This window comes from Xenopus tropicalis, chromosome 4, assembly GCF_000004195.4.
Source record: "Xenopus tropicalis strain Nigerian chromosome 4, UCB_Xtro_10.0, whole genome shotgun sequence".
Classification (NCBI taxonomy): Eukaryota; Metazoa; Chordata; class Amphibia; order Anura; family Pipidae; genus Xenopus; species Xenopus tropicalis.
Window position 1 is genome coordinate 102,231,930 of NC_030680.2, and position 14,475 is coordinate 102,246,404.

Here is a 14,475-nt window from a genome sequence, read left to right on the forward strand (position 1 = left end):
TTCTGCACGCGGCAATGGGGCAGTCGGTTCGGGGACCGCATCAATGAGCCGATGCGGTCCCCGATCCGACGGGATTTTCTAACCTGGCCGACCGATATCTGCCCAATTTCAGGCCAGATATGGGTCGGCCAGTCCGATCGTTTCTGCCCCTACATGGGCCGATAAGCTGCCAAGTCGGTCCAAGGGACCGATATCGGCAGCTTCTATCGGCCCGTGTATGGGGACCTTTACTATGTAATAAAGCACAAAATTTAAAGTGATTGTTATCTACACAACTTCATATGTAACAGTTGTGCAAAATACCAATTCTCCTGAAATAAAATAAGAAACCCTCATCTCATTTCAAACATCTCTTAAAGTAATGATAATTATGGGAAAGTAAAAAAGAAATGAACTATGCAGTATACAGGAAATGTCGATTTGTTATATTAAAATGATACTGACACTAGAAAACTCTTCAAAATATAAAATGCACTAAAAATTACCTATAGGTCATGTTGATCCTTTTTGACTGATTTAGGTTTAGGAACTTTAAGTATCAGCTACTTACAAAAGCAAACTTGACTGTTTTGCCAACCTGACTGTCCCTTCTCAGCCTGTCAGTTCTCAACCTGTAGCTTCTAATGCTAATGCACTAGTGCTGCACAAATATGGCAGCCCCCTCATAATGGAACCTGGGGGATCAGAAAGGTTTTGTAAAAGCATCGTGCAAATACTTTTAGGACAAAATTAGAAATAGAATGCAAAGACAATGTTAAAATTGATGTAAAAAAGGTTTCATTTATGGTGTCTGTATCTCTTTAAGGAGACGATCATGTGTTTTCACCATTGCCAAGTTCTCTTTTGTTGATGCTGCTAACCATAGAGAGAATACGGTGAAGGCTTAAGCTCCCAAAAGGAGTGATTTTTCTAGGTTTTAGAACATGATTAAAAGAGCTAACCCCCACCCCAACACATGTTTGCTGTATCCCTAATGTGTAGCTAATAGTCCTTTATGAACTTGCTATACCTCTGTTTTGGAGTTGCAAATGGTTTTGCAGAAGCACCAGTCCATTGTGGAACACGTTTAAAGCACTGGATTAGCTGCTGACTTTGTTGCTTTCATGTCTGTACATTTATCAATCAATCAGTCACAAAGGTTAAAAAATAATGATAATTTTAGATTTAACAATCTTGCTGTAAAGCATAGAAAAAACTGTATCCAAATCTTCAATTCAAGTTCATCAGTAATTAATGATTCATAAGGCTGTTAGAACTCAGGCCCCTAACCCCGTGAACTAAATGTAGTCCGCCTCTCAAGACTGACACATTCTACAAAATTGACACAATTTTGATAACTGTCCATTTACTAAAACTCCTTTCTAACCATAAAGAAAATGTCTCGGTTTTAAAAGTTATAATAAGTTTGGAAAATTATCGAACGTCCTTGAATCCCTCTAGTTTTTTTGTTTCATAAATCTACCCTGTAGTGTAAACAATGTTTCATTTTTGTACCACAATATGACATGACAGAAATATGCATTTACAGAAAAGTCCCCGACGGGCAACTTTACTAACATAGGCACAGTACAGTAAATCAAAACAAACAATCAGGGATTCAGTTTGTTCCTTCACTTAGTAGTAGTAGTAGTAGTAATGAGTAAAAAAGTTGTGCGGTAAAAAAAATAGTTGCACAGGAAATATGCTCATTGACTATAATGTATTTTGTGACTTTTTGCCGTTTCAGAAATTTTTCGGAAAAGGACATATTAACACAGAAATAAGGAAGAGCTGTCTTATTTATACACACACACATTCCCCTCCCCCAACTCCAATCACTTAGTACTTGCACATACAGTACACTGGTCTCTCAGGATAAATAGGACATCAGGAAAATGAATCGGTTTATCGAATTCATTTTACATCCACCGTAAATGCTTCACAAATTCCAACTTATCTGCCAAGGATGGAAATATAATCAGTCTGGGTTGGTGGCATTGGCAACTGGTCCCTGGCCTCCTTCTGTGCTAAAATTGCTAGATCTGGGTTTGACTAAATAGATCTTTCATAGATCCAGACCAGGGAAAGGACCTCTTTTTGCTGTCAGTAGAAAGCAAATGCTACTGTACTTGATCATATTCTTCTTTAACAAAGAGATCAAACATGTAAACCCTTCAGATTTTTTTAAATTTGTATTAAGATCTTAGACTGGTATGAAAAATACAACTTGGAAAGGTTCTGTGAAGTAGAAGAACTTTTTAGTGTATAAACGTGTGATCCTCAAAATCAAATATAATATTTCTGCATTTATGGTAAAGAGAAAGTTTTAATTGTAAATTTTAAACAGAACTTAAGATAGCCACATCAAAACATGTGTAAACGGGTAAATGGATTCCACAGACTTCAGTTGGTACATTCTAAAGATCATAACAGTCGACAAGCCATGTGTATGTGCTCCTGGGCTGAATTGTTGTAGTGCCTGTAACCAAAGTGTGAAACAAAATATATATATATATATATATATATATATATATATATATAGATACATACAACTTTCAAAAATACATAAGCCATATGCATTGTGGGTAATTTACTTGTTGTGAAAAAGCACTAAACAAGTAAAAAAAATTTGTTGTACACCTACAACTGTCTGTTAAAAAAAATCATTTTTTTTTTCTGTGCCCACACTTCTAGTTTGACCTGACAAGGGAATGTTAGCATATTTACATTAAAAACAAAAACCCTTAACTTTATAAACTCCTACAAGATACTGATATATATTTTCAAGAGCTGCAAATGGTTTGTATATGGTATGTGTATGGACAATAAGAATAGTCCGGGGCTGGATGGGGTGATTATTAGGTTAGCCAGCTGCTCCAATGGCAGTAAAGTATTAGATAAAAAATATGTTGAAGTTGTATATGCAGCCTTTCTGGTCAAAGTACAGATGCAGGCAGCAAGTTTTCACATTTTGCCTCACTATGTCCAGACTAGGGATGCACCGAACCCACCCCAATGGATTTGGCAGAATACCGAATCCTAATTAGCATATGCTAATTCCCCCTAATATTGAGCCCTTTCGGATGCTAATTAGCATATACAAATTTATGCTAATTGCCATTCGGTTCAGGCGGAATCCTGACCAAATACCAAACCTGGATTCGCTGCATTCCTAGTCCAGACACCATTTTTGAGTGTTAAATCCTGCCTCTAGATGGTGCTAGAGTGCAAAGACTTGCCAGCAAAACACTATGACAAATGCCATAGACCATATGCCGTGGTGTTGAGTTTTGGTTTTTTTTTTTTTTGCCTGTGTTAACTGAAAAAGAGACATAATGCAATGCAAAAGAGATGTCTTTTAGCCAGCAGTCCATCTCTGTGTGTTATTGGTATCTGTGTCTTTATGGAGGGTTTCCTGGGGAGTTGTCAACTTTGTTAATAGAAAGTAGACAGATGCATTTACACTAATGCATAGCCATTAGAGATGTAGCCTTGGTTTTTTCCGCCGCGTTTTTTCGCTTCGGTTTTTCGCCTTTGCATATACATAGGAATAGGGTGCGTTTTTTTTTTTTTTGTGTTATTTTTTGGCGTTTTTTTTTTTGGTGTTTTTTTTACAAAGTATTTTTCAGAGACATTTTTGCCCTTGATCCCCCTCCTGCATGCCACTGTCCAGGTCGTGGCACCCTTTAAACAACTTTAAAATCAGTTTTCTGGCCAGAAATGGCTTTTCTAGGTTTTAAAGTTCGCCTTCCCATTGAAGTCTATGGGGTTCGCAAAGTTTGCGAATATTCGCGAGTTTTGGCGAAAGTCCGCGAACGGGTTCGCGAACATTTTTGGCGATGTTCGCTACATCCCTAATAGCCATACTCTGCCTTAAAATTGCACCTTTAGCAGGGGTGCTTCTTCTGCTGCATAAGGGGGCTTTTTACACCAGAGGAAATCATCTTCTGGTGGAACTGCATGTACTGGGTCCGCATACATCTTGTTTTGTTACTTTTTAAATGGTGATAACTTAAAGATCAGGTGATATGAGTGTCATAAACCAACAAGCTAGGAAATGGTTGTAGGGAACTAATCTGAAAAACATGGATAAGTGCACTTTAAAAAATCACAGTTTTTCATCCAAGTAGGAGTCAACTTTATCCCAACTGGAGTTATGTATATACAGTATATAGTTATATTGTTGCAATTACACATAAAAATACAGTTTAGCACATAACTGCACAGCTTGCTCACTGGGATATCATGGGATATTGCTTTGGGATTACTATGGCTATATGTCGAAGTGATACAGGAGCTGTAAATGGTTGCTATGTTGTTGATCAGAAGTGTTGCTACAGTAGCTTTCTGTAAGACAAGCTACAGGGAAAAGCTATGCATTCCTGGCTTACTCGACTAATTACAGTATACTGACAGCAAATTCAGTCTTGTATCCATCCTCTGGAAGATCTGAATAAGCTGATGTCCAGTGCCCTCTCTTCAGTTGCCTTAATTTATTTTTTGCCTCAAATATGTTGTAAAGATATTTTTATCTGGGTTTTTACCATGACCTTTTTCAACCTGTTTCAGTATGTTGTGTATGCTTTATGAAATAGTTTCATGTTAATTTCCATTATATTGAATGTAAGGTCTTGTATAACAAAATATACAGAACACCCCTTTAACTGAAGACCACTGTAATAAAATACCTCCTGCAGTACCAAAATGATTTAGATACATTTTGACATCCTTTATCTTTAATAAATGCCCCCAGTTAAATGAGTTATCTGGTCAGTTAATTTTAGACATGTTGTATCTTAATATTCCCTTCATTTTTTATGTTTATTAACAAGACAACGTGAAGCAAAAAATGTATAATACGTATATTGGTAACATTGCTCCTTAATTCAGTTAATAGGGTCATGCTTTCATCCTGGTTGCCATGTATTCAGTCATGTGGAATGCTAACAATCATTATCGTTTGTTTCTAAACAGATCAAGAGCTATTTACCATTTCAGTGTTTTGTGCACAGCTGGGCGGCTGGCAAATGTCCAATATCCATTAACATTTGAAAAAATTAGTCCCATAATGCATTTGTCCTGTGGTTTAAGCAGCCTATATTGGCACATGCTAAGAACCAATTATATCTGCACCATTATTAGTCTGCTTGCCTTGAACTTTTTAGTAAATGAGGGCTAATTTAGTTTCCAGAACACTGCTTTTGCATTCATGAAATGGCCTTCTAAAAAAAGAGCTTATAATGACTTAAAGTGGAAATACACAAAAGAAACACTCTTCTTTCTGATAGAGAATAATGACGAAAGCACCTGATCCGTGTTCCAGGCACTCAGGCAGATAGAAAATAGATTTACTATACCCCAAAAATGTGTCACAGACTATATTTGATCTTGAATAAATGAACTATGGATGGGTTTTGAGTTTTTACAGAGAATACATAAGAACAAATCGATTTTAAAATCTGATGGGGTACCAGCTAACTCAAGAAGCACTGTGTCCTGCAAAACATTTCCCACTGCTGAATAGTTCTCCAGTACCATGTAATGCTGCAGTGTCATTGTTTAGATGGTTATGTGGCTCTGTATCCATTAACCAGAAATGGACCACTTGATCAAGCAACCTTGATGTAGATGTTCTTTCCTTTGCCACATTGCACTGCTGAGTAGTTCTCCTATAGTCTCATTGGCCAGATAGGCAGTCCTGGGAATCAAATTGCAAATGGAAGCTCATCCCCTTTGTAAATCCTTGTGCATGTGTTTTCTTTTGCCACAATGTTGCTAAGTAGTTCTTTCATACTGTGTAAGAGTCAATTTCATTGGACCTTTTTGAAAAACCCAGGTACATGGTTTGACTTTTTTCCCCCGTGTGCCTAGGATTTTCTGGTAAATGGATGACAGATTGTAGATGAGTACCTTTGAAAACCCTTTGGTACATGTCTTGCAAACAATCTGGTCCAGGCAGTCCAGCAACGCCTTCAACATCCTGTCCTGATGCAAACTTTAAACTACTAAAATAATTGGAAATGCTTTTATCCATATGTTTTGGGTTAGCACGAACCATTTACCAAGTGTGTATGCAACTAGTCAAGATAATGAGGTTTAGTTTAGTCCACATTACCTGAGGGTATGCCCTTATAGGCAGTGCCTAAATTTCAAGTTCAGTTTTGTATAACTTTAGTACATATGCATTAGTTATCATATTGAATACTATCATGGAATATGGCTCAAAGAACCCCTAAAAGACATGTACAACACATGTACACGTGTACAAAGAACATATGAAATTAACTTTTTAATCACTTCTGTGGCTATTACTGATCATTTAAGGGTTACATGGAGTTGGACTTACAGGCAAGGCTTTTGTTGCTGGGAATTTCCTGTGATGTGTGTCTATGAATTTGTTTTCATTAGATGCACTCACACTTAATATAGGATTCATACTAACCTGAAACATGTTCTGTAAAATGTAAGGATGTGCCATGACCACAAGGAAAAAGACCAAATTGCTTTTTTCACAGGTCATAAAAAGAGGATACATGTTTTCTCACATTTCAATAAGTCATGTGGCTTGTATGTGTATAATGACATTCCCAGGGCCGTTTTCTAAGGGTATAATCTGTAGGATATTCATGGCTTTTGTGTAAGATTTATATTGAGCATATACAAACACACAAAGTGGTATATACAGGGCAAGTATAGGATATAATATCCAGAATGCTTGACACCTGGGGTCCTTAGGATAAAGGGTCTTTTCATAATTTAGATGCAATACCTTAAGTCTAAAAAAAAAAATGTAAATACTAAATATACCCAATGGGATTGTTTGCCACCACATAGATTTATCAGCTTAGTTATGCTCAAGTACAAGGTGCTTGTAGGGAGGAAAACCAACACTTCACCCACTTCCACGTATGCGTAGCACACAGTTGTGTCCAGTTGAACATGCAACACAACTTTATTCACACATCCAGGGTTACAATATCCAGATAACGATTCAGATATTTCCAAATAGGCATACATTCACATTGGTACAACTTTCCTGAGGGCTCACTACATAGGCACATCTTGTCAAGGGGACTCAAGGATAGCTAGGCCGGGTTCTCTCACTCATCTCCAGTCCCTGGGAATCCCTGTTCCCCACCTGTCTCGGCAATCTGACACTCCCAGTGGTGTCCCTCTCCTATTCTGATCAGGCCTTTTCTCACTGTCATCAAGCCCATCCAACCCTTTCACTAGCCTATTACAATTTTCTTGGGTCCCTTATCTTGTGGAAGATCCACCGGGAAAACCATTCCCTCTACCCGTCTCATTGGTCGAAATAGACAGCCCATGCTAGTTGAACTCAGAAACCTAGCGGCACATATACTAATCCACAAACGCTCCGAGCTTATTTTCCGTGACTTTTTCGTACCTTGCGCAACTTTTTCGTACTTGCGACAAAATTGTATTGTCGCAGCAAGTCCGAAAGTTTCGGAGTCATTCAAGCTTCGTTGTCGTGACTTTCCTTGGGCCAGGTTGGAGCTGCAGAGTCCCATTGATTCCTATCGGAGGCTTCCAAAATCATACACAGAAGGATTAAAGTCGGAAAGGTTTTCCTGCATTTTACGATTGTTCGGTACGAAAATTTGGTGACTTTCAGATCGCCAATACGATATTATCGTGACTAATACGATTTTTTCGTAAGCATATTTGTGATATTTGCGATTTTAAGAAATTATCGTATCCAATCCGAATTTATCCCATTCGGTATTCAAACTCGTGATTTCATGTGTCTGCTCCAGTTTTCTCTTACCTGTTTGCAGCCTGCTTCTATTCCTTTCAGTCTGGTAGTCTTCTCTTCTTCTAGCTTGGTCCATTGCTGTGCCCTCCTATAAAGACCCTGAACTTAGGTGTGGTTCCCCTTTTAAACCATTTTGCCACCCTTGTGAGCAGTACACCTAACTTACTTTCCTAACTATACTGCCACCTGTTGGTCAAATATACACACACAAAAAAAAAAACAAAAAAGCTAACTACAATGCAGTTTCCTCTGCCACCTACTGGCCATTTTAGTTAATCATGCAATACTAACACAGAACTTTCAATCATCATTTGTCCACCTCCCTTACATCCTGTTTTATTACAACACAGAAAAAAAGGAAAGCATTTTTAAAAAATTAGAATTATTTGCTTACAATGGGAATCTATGGGAGATGACCTTCTTATAGTAGAGCTTTCTGGGTAACAGGTTTCTGGATAAAGGATATCATAACTGTATATAGTTATCTAAAATATTCCTATATAATAAAAACATTGCCTTAAAAGCAAAGTTGCTTAAAGGTAATTGCCAACATAGATGGACAATGAAATGTAGAAACCTACCCGGCCTTTAAGAAATAACAATTTCAGAAAGCCTCTGCAGCTTATTAAATTGTAATAAAGCCCATTACCAAAATAACAGTCCTTAAATCAGGAGTCAAATTTTCAAATTAAATATCTAAAAGATTTATATAACTGATTTAGGGGCTAGAAGCTGTTAAAATACAAAAAAAGCTTGCTCACACTCCCAATAAAATACTTTGCAAAACACTGTTGATTTGTTGAGCATAATACTATAAAGGTAGTAGTCAGGCTAAAGTCAAAGTTTGCTTAACAAGTCCCTGGAGAACTATAGACTGGCTGCTGGCTCAAAGAAAAAAGGTTAATGACTCATGTATAATAACCTAAGAAGATTTTGTTATACAGAGACTTGCACAGACTTGACTTTGAATTAGCTCTGATATACTGCTAATAATCGGGATATCTAAATTTAATCACACAGTGCCATCTTATTAGCACAGATTGCCAATTACTGAACAAGATCCAAGCCTTAGCACTATATCAATAATATTTCAAGGGAATATGTCAGTTTAAATTCATTATGGTAGCCATTATGACCCAGTCTTATTATTGATATTTTTTTGTTCTTTTTTTTACAGTACCAATTTGACTAGGTACCAGGGAATCATCATACTTAACTTCATTTGTGTAATGCCCTTATTCTGACCAATTACCCAGGGACATAAGGACTTGCCTGCATAAAAACATCAAAATAAAACAATGTCTGTTCAGCATAACCCTAATATGTAATAAAAGGCACTAAGTTTGCCTAGGAGCAGTAACCCATAGCAACCAATAAAATGCTTTACAGGTGATCAGTAAATGCTACCTGCTGATTTGTTGCTATGGGTTACTGCACCTGGACAAACTTAATGCCTTTTATTACATAACCCCATAATAGTTTATCAACTTAACAGTTTTATATAGAGCGAAGTCCTATAATTACCTACCCAAAAATTGTAGGCCTTCATGCCATACTAGTAGGTAGTGCCCTCCTTACCATTAATTACTAAGGCAAACAAAGACGTTAATGAAAATATATTTGGGAATAATGTTGACTGAAAAAAGGAGAATTGGCTCTCAGATTTAAAGACCTTTCGTTTACTAAATGTGATATTATTTCAGATGTCGTTCAAAAATTTTTTACATCCATTTCCCAGTAATTGAAGGACTTCAGCATAAAGAATATAATTAATGTAAGAGGAAAATGTGCAGGTAAAGTCCTAGTAAAAGAACCAAGACATGAGCCTACTTAAAATACATTGGTTATGCTACATTGGCTTATCCAAAATGGGAAATATTTGCATTTAATAAAAGCAGTACAACAAAGGTGAGAAACCTGTGGGTTCCAGCTAAGTCATTCAACTTGGTGCGTTGTTATTTTATGGGGATATTGGGACTAGAAAACAATTAGCCTGATTTTCTCTTGAATTTTAAGCTATGGCACAGTATGCAATGTATTAAAAATGAGTTCACAAGAATGGCACTTACCCATTACTTAATCAATTCAGAGTCTGAGCCTCCACAGGTGGAAAAGAATAGAATCAGCAGAGTAATCCATTTTAACACCATGGGACCTGTATTGTTCTTTGTTGAAAATGAAAAGAAAATAAGATTCAGTCTCAATTCAGGGGAAAATATATATGGAAAGAAATTCAATTTAATTCTTTATTAAACAGAATCAATTGCATTTGATTAAAACAAGGTTTTGATAGAAATGGAATTTTAAACCAGAGTGCAATGTTTCCCTTGAAAATAATACTAGGATTTAGAAAATCAGCAAACAATATTAGCATGCATATGCTTTTTTATTTAAGTCTAAAGTCACTATAGGAAGAGTCAATCTCCATTAAAGCAATAATCAGAATGGTGCCTTTTCGTTTGTAAATCCAGAAAACCCAAGAAACCCAACCCAGCGATCAGGTATCACTCAACAGACTGCACAGCTGAAATCAGAAGCAAGCTTTATTCCTGCAGCAGGATGGGTCCCTGTGGTCACATGAGAAAGTGCAGGTAGGAATAATGGGTGTTGGTTGAAAGGTCAGTGGTCATGGTTCAGGTGACAGGTCTAGGCTTCTCTGGAACACATGCCACCTTTTCTGACTTCTGGGTGTACAATGATGGCAATTCTTGTTGCGTAGTTGCTATCAGGGGGTTGGGTTGCAGATAAAACATGTTGAATCAGGTAGCAGCTGCAGATCTGTGGGTTGAGTCTACCTGATTAGACCTACCAGGTCTCTAACAAGAAGAATCACAAGGGTAACTTTACTGCATTTATTTACTAGCATTTAGATTGGCCTTAACAGTAGCTAAGGGGCTTATTTATTATGGTGTGTAAATTAAATTCACAGAAAAATGGTGTAAAAATCTGTGTAATAAATAAATGGAGATGTTCATTGTCTGAATGCCAGTGGAAGAAAAAAACGTGTAAAAAAAAGTATGCCGATTTTACGCCGTTTTTTACATGGCAAAGCCTGGCGATGTGTGACCAAATTTTGCCATCGTTTTTTATACAGCATAATAAATCTGTTCCTAAGTGTCCCTTATCCCTTTGAACAAGACAAGTGCAGGTCTGGACATTGAGTGGGGGTTTCTCCCCTTTTTACACAATGTGTTTGCTTTACACTTGCTAATTTGTACAGTCAACACTGGCGGTATGTATATGCAATTGTTTGTAAAGTAGATATATTGTTGTATACACCAAGGTGTGTTAAATTGCTGGGGTGTGCATTTGGCTATTCTAGAAGTTGTTTTTTGTTCTGTTTTGGTCATAATTGACGTAAGGAAAACGGCATGTACCCATAATTATATATGTATATGTTTTTAATATAGACTATGAAAAAGTAATAGTTTAGTTAACACCCATGTCTCGCCTATTTGAAACATTGCTAATAAAATTATGTATCATGTAGTATATTTTAGTTAACACACAGGTCTCACCCATTTGAAACATCACTAATGAGTTTATGTATAATGTACTACAGTTTATTTAACACCCAGCTCTCACCCACATAAAACATTGAAATGATGAAATTATGTATAATGTGGGACAGTTTATTTAACACCCAGGTCTCACCTGAAAGATCGTTAATGAAATTATGTTTTGGCTTACAGGTGTCTGCAAATATTGCTTGTATTGCATGTAAAGAATTACAATATAACCAGAATTATTTTGCTACCAAGGGAAACAAAAATTGAAAACAAAATAATTGTGATTATATATATATATATATATATATATATATATATATATATATATATATATATATATATATAAGCAAGCTGCACACACCAGGACTTGGCAAAAAAATGATAAGTTTATTTAAGCAAAGAAATCCATCCATATATATATAGAGTAATGGGAAATGAAATAAACCACCAACACAGAATATATTACACAATCCTTTGGCATTCCCCCACCATTGAGAATGTTTTAAACTAAATAAAATCTAGTGGGCTGGTAATATAAACATATTAAATTGTTTCAGAATGGACAGAAAATATTTAATTTGTAATGCAAAAGGAAGGCTGGTGCAACTGTAGCCATAATGTTCAAATAACATTTCAACCGTGGCTGGAAGTCATAAGGGTTATGAAGTACGATGCACTTAGTTTAAAGCAATATACTTTTAAATGCAAAAATAATAGCACATTTAAGGCAGCAGATATGGAAGGTTACACTAACAAGCCTGAAATGTTTGATAGCACTTTAGCAAAGGTTAGTCAAATAGCACAAAGCGCAACAAGCTTGCTCTCTTCATGTATTTACTGTCTTTTTGTTGAATAAAATAACCTTTTACTGCCACTAATGTTCAATTAATATTGTCTATAGAAGTGCATTTCTTGAATTCACATAATTATGTCAAATGCAATTTTGCTAAAGCTAAAAATACTGTGCGTGTAACGATTAACTCAATGGTATCTTGTAATATTAACTTTAATTGTTATTATGTGTGATTTCTGGCCTACATAAGATGGTACATGAAATTAAAGCATAATATAAGAACAAAAAATGAGGTTGATTAGTAATTGGCCTACAGTTCCTGTATAATCCAAATATGCCTGCGCCTAGGCATTATCAGTTCAGGGTAAGCTTCTATGAAAACATTTGTTTTAAAGGAGAAGGAAAGGTAAAATCTTTTCACATACTCATATTCATGACTAAAGCCACAAACTTTCTCTGGAATCCCCCAGACATTCCATTAGACTTTCTCCCAATCTCACAACTGAAATCCCTCTCTTCTTAAAGGAGAAGGAAAGGTACAATCACTGGGGGGGGGTGCCAAAATGTTATGCACCCCCCAGTGATTGTAATCATTTAACTCAGTGCTGTCCAACTGGCGGCCCGCGGGCCGCATGCGGCCCGCGACCCCCCTCTGTGTGGCCCCCCACCTGTCTGGCTGCTTTGATGGCTTACCTTTGAGTAAGCATTAAATGGTATCAATACTGAGATTAACTGGCCCCCTGCATGGTTCTCACCTCAGATTCAGGCTGTAATCCCTCTGTATTGTTTAAAAATGTAATCCCCTGTGTTTTTCACACCTTTTAATCTCTGCATTGTTCAACCCCTGCAATGTTCACACCTCAGGCTCAGACTGTAATCACTCCCATTGTTCACTTCTTCACACCTCAGACATAGGTACTGTAGGCAGAGTATGGCACATACAGCCAGCATAGGGCAGGTAGAGTATGGCACACACAGGCAGCATAGGTCAGGGAGGGTATGGCATACACAGGAAGGGTAGGGCAGGCAGAGTATGGCACACACAGGAAGGGTAGGGCAGGCAGAGTATGGCACAAACAGTCAGGGTAGGGCAGGCAGAGTATGGCGCACACAGGCAGGGTAGGGCAGGCAGAGTATGGTACACAGAGGCAGCATAGGGAAGGCAGAGTATGGCACACACAGGCAGGGTAGGACAGGTAGAGTATGGCACACACAGACAGCAGAGGACAGGCAGAGTGCTGCCTGTGTGTGCCATACTCTGCTTGCCCTATGCTGCTTGTGGGAGGTGAACCTGGCAGGGGTTTGTTGTGGGAGTTTGTTAGCAGTTGGAAATAGCCATTAAATGGTCCCTAAGGTGTGTAATTATGTACTGGGGGTTGCTGTGCTATCCACAGGGGAGGAGGAGGCATATGGAATTTAAGGGTATATCTTAATATGACATAATTCTTCACATATGAATGATGGTTGATATCCCCACAGTAAGGACCAAGCATTTGGGATTTTGCTGTGCTACCACCATTGTGATAAAATAGGTGTGGTTTGAAGTGGGTGTGGTTTCAAAAAGGGGAGTGGTCAAAACTGGCTTCCATTAGCGGCCCTCCACCATGTATGCTAGAGAAATTCCGGCCCTCGGCACCATAGAAGTTGGACAGCACTGATTTAACTTATACCCAGAACCGGTGCTCCTGTTAGGAGAAATCCCCACCAGCCCGGGGTAGCTGTGAGACAGTGATCCTCTTCCTCCTGTCTTCTTTCTTCATGATCCTAGGCCAACGCATTCATAGTAGGGTGAAAATTCGGCTTTTTTGTTCTTCGCATGCGCAAGTTACATAAAGACAGAAGAAAGAAGAGGATCACTGTCTCACAGCTACCCCAGGCTGGTGAGGATTTCTCCTAACAGGAGCACCAGCCCAGGGTATTAGGTAGACAATTACAATCACTGGGGGTGCCTAACATTTTGGCACCCCCCCAATGAGATTTGGAGAAAGTCTAATGGAATGTCTGGAGGATTCCAGAGAGAGGGTATGGCTTTAGTCATGAATATGAATATGTGAATAGACAGTACATGAGCTAGAGATGGGTTAGGTGTAGTTTTAGCAGGGGAAGTTGTGCTCACCACTAAATTTCAAACCATTGGGCAGGGGTGCAGTGAGGCTGCGACCACAAAATTCATATAGACAGCAACACGAGGTCCTCTGCAATTTGCTACCTAGAAACACCATCCTCTTTAAGCAAAACAGGGTGTGTTTATCCCTATATTGCAATTTACTTCAAGCTGGCCAACTACGTCACTAAGTCATCCCCTCTGGCCAGTCCTACACTCACTTTTTATCTGATTCATTAAGAATTCTACTGCTTCAATATACAGAGGTGTAGTTTTTTTCACAGCTGGCATTTCCAAACATGATCAGTCCCAT

General features: G+C 37.9%; 1 long non-coding RNA gene across 2 annotated transcripts in view; it reads left to right on the forward strand.

Moving 5' to 3' along the window:
- The window catches only part of LOC105947287, a 90,793-nt gene that overhangs the window by 48,731 nt on the left and 27,587 nt on the right, over positions 1–14,475 (forward strand). For both annotated transcript variants that reach the window (XR_004222401.1, XR_004222400.1), the window contains one exon: positions 10,228–10,347. This is a non-coding gene — a long non-coding RNA (uncharacterized LOC105947287). The remainder of the gene's footprint in view (positions 1–10,227; positions 10,348–14,475) is intronic.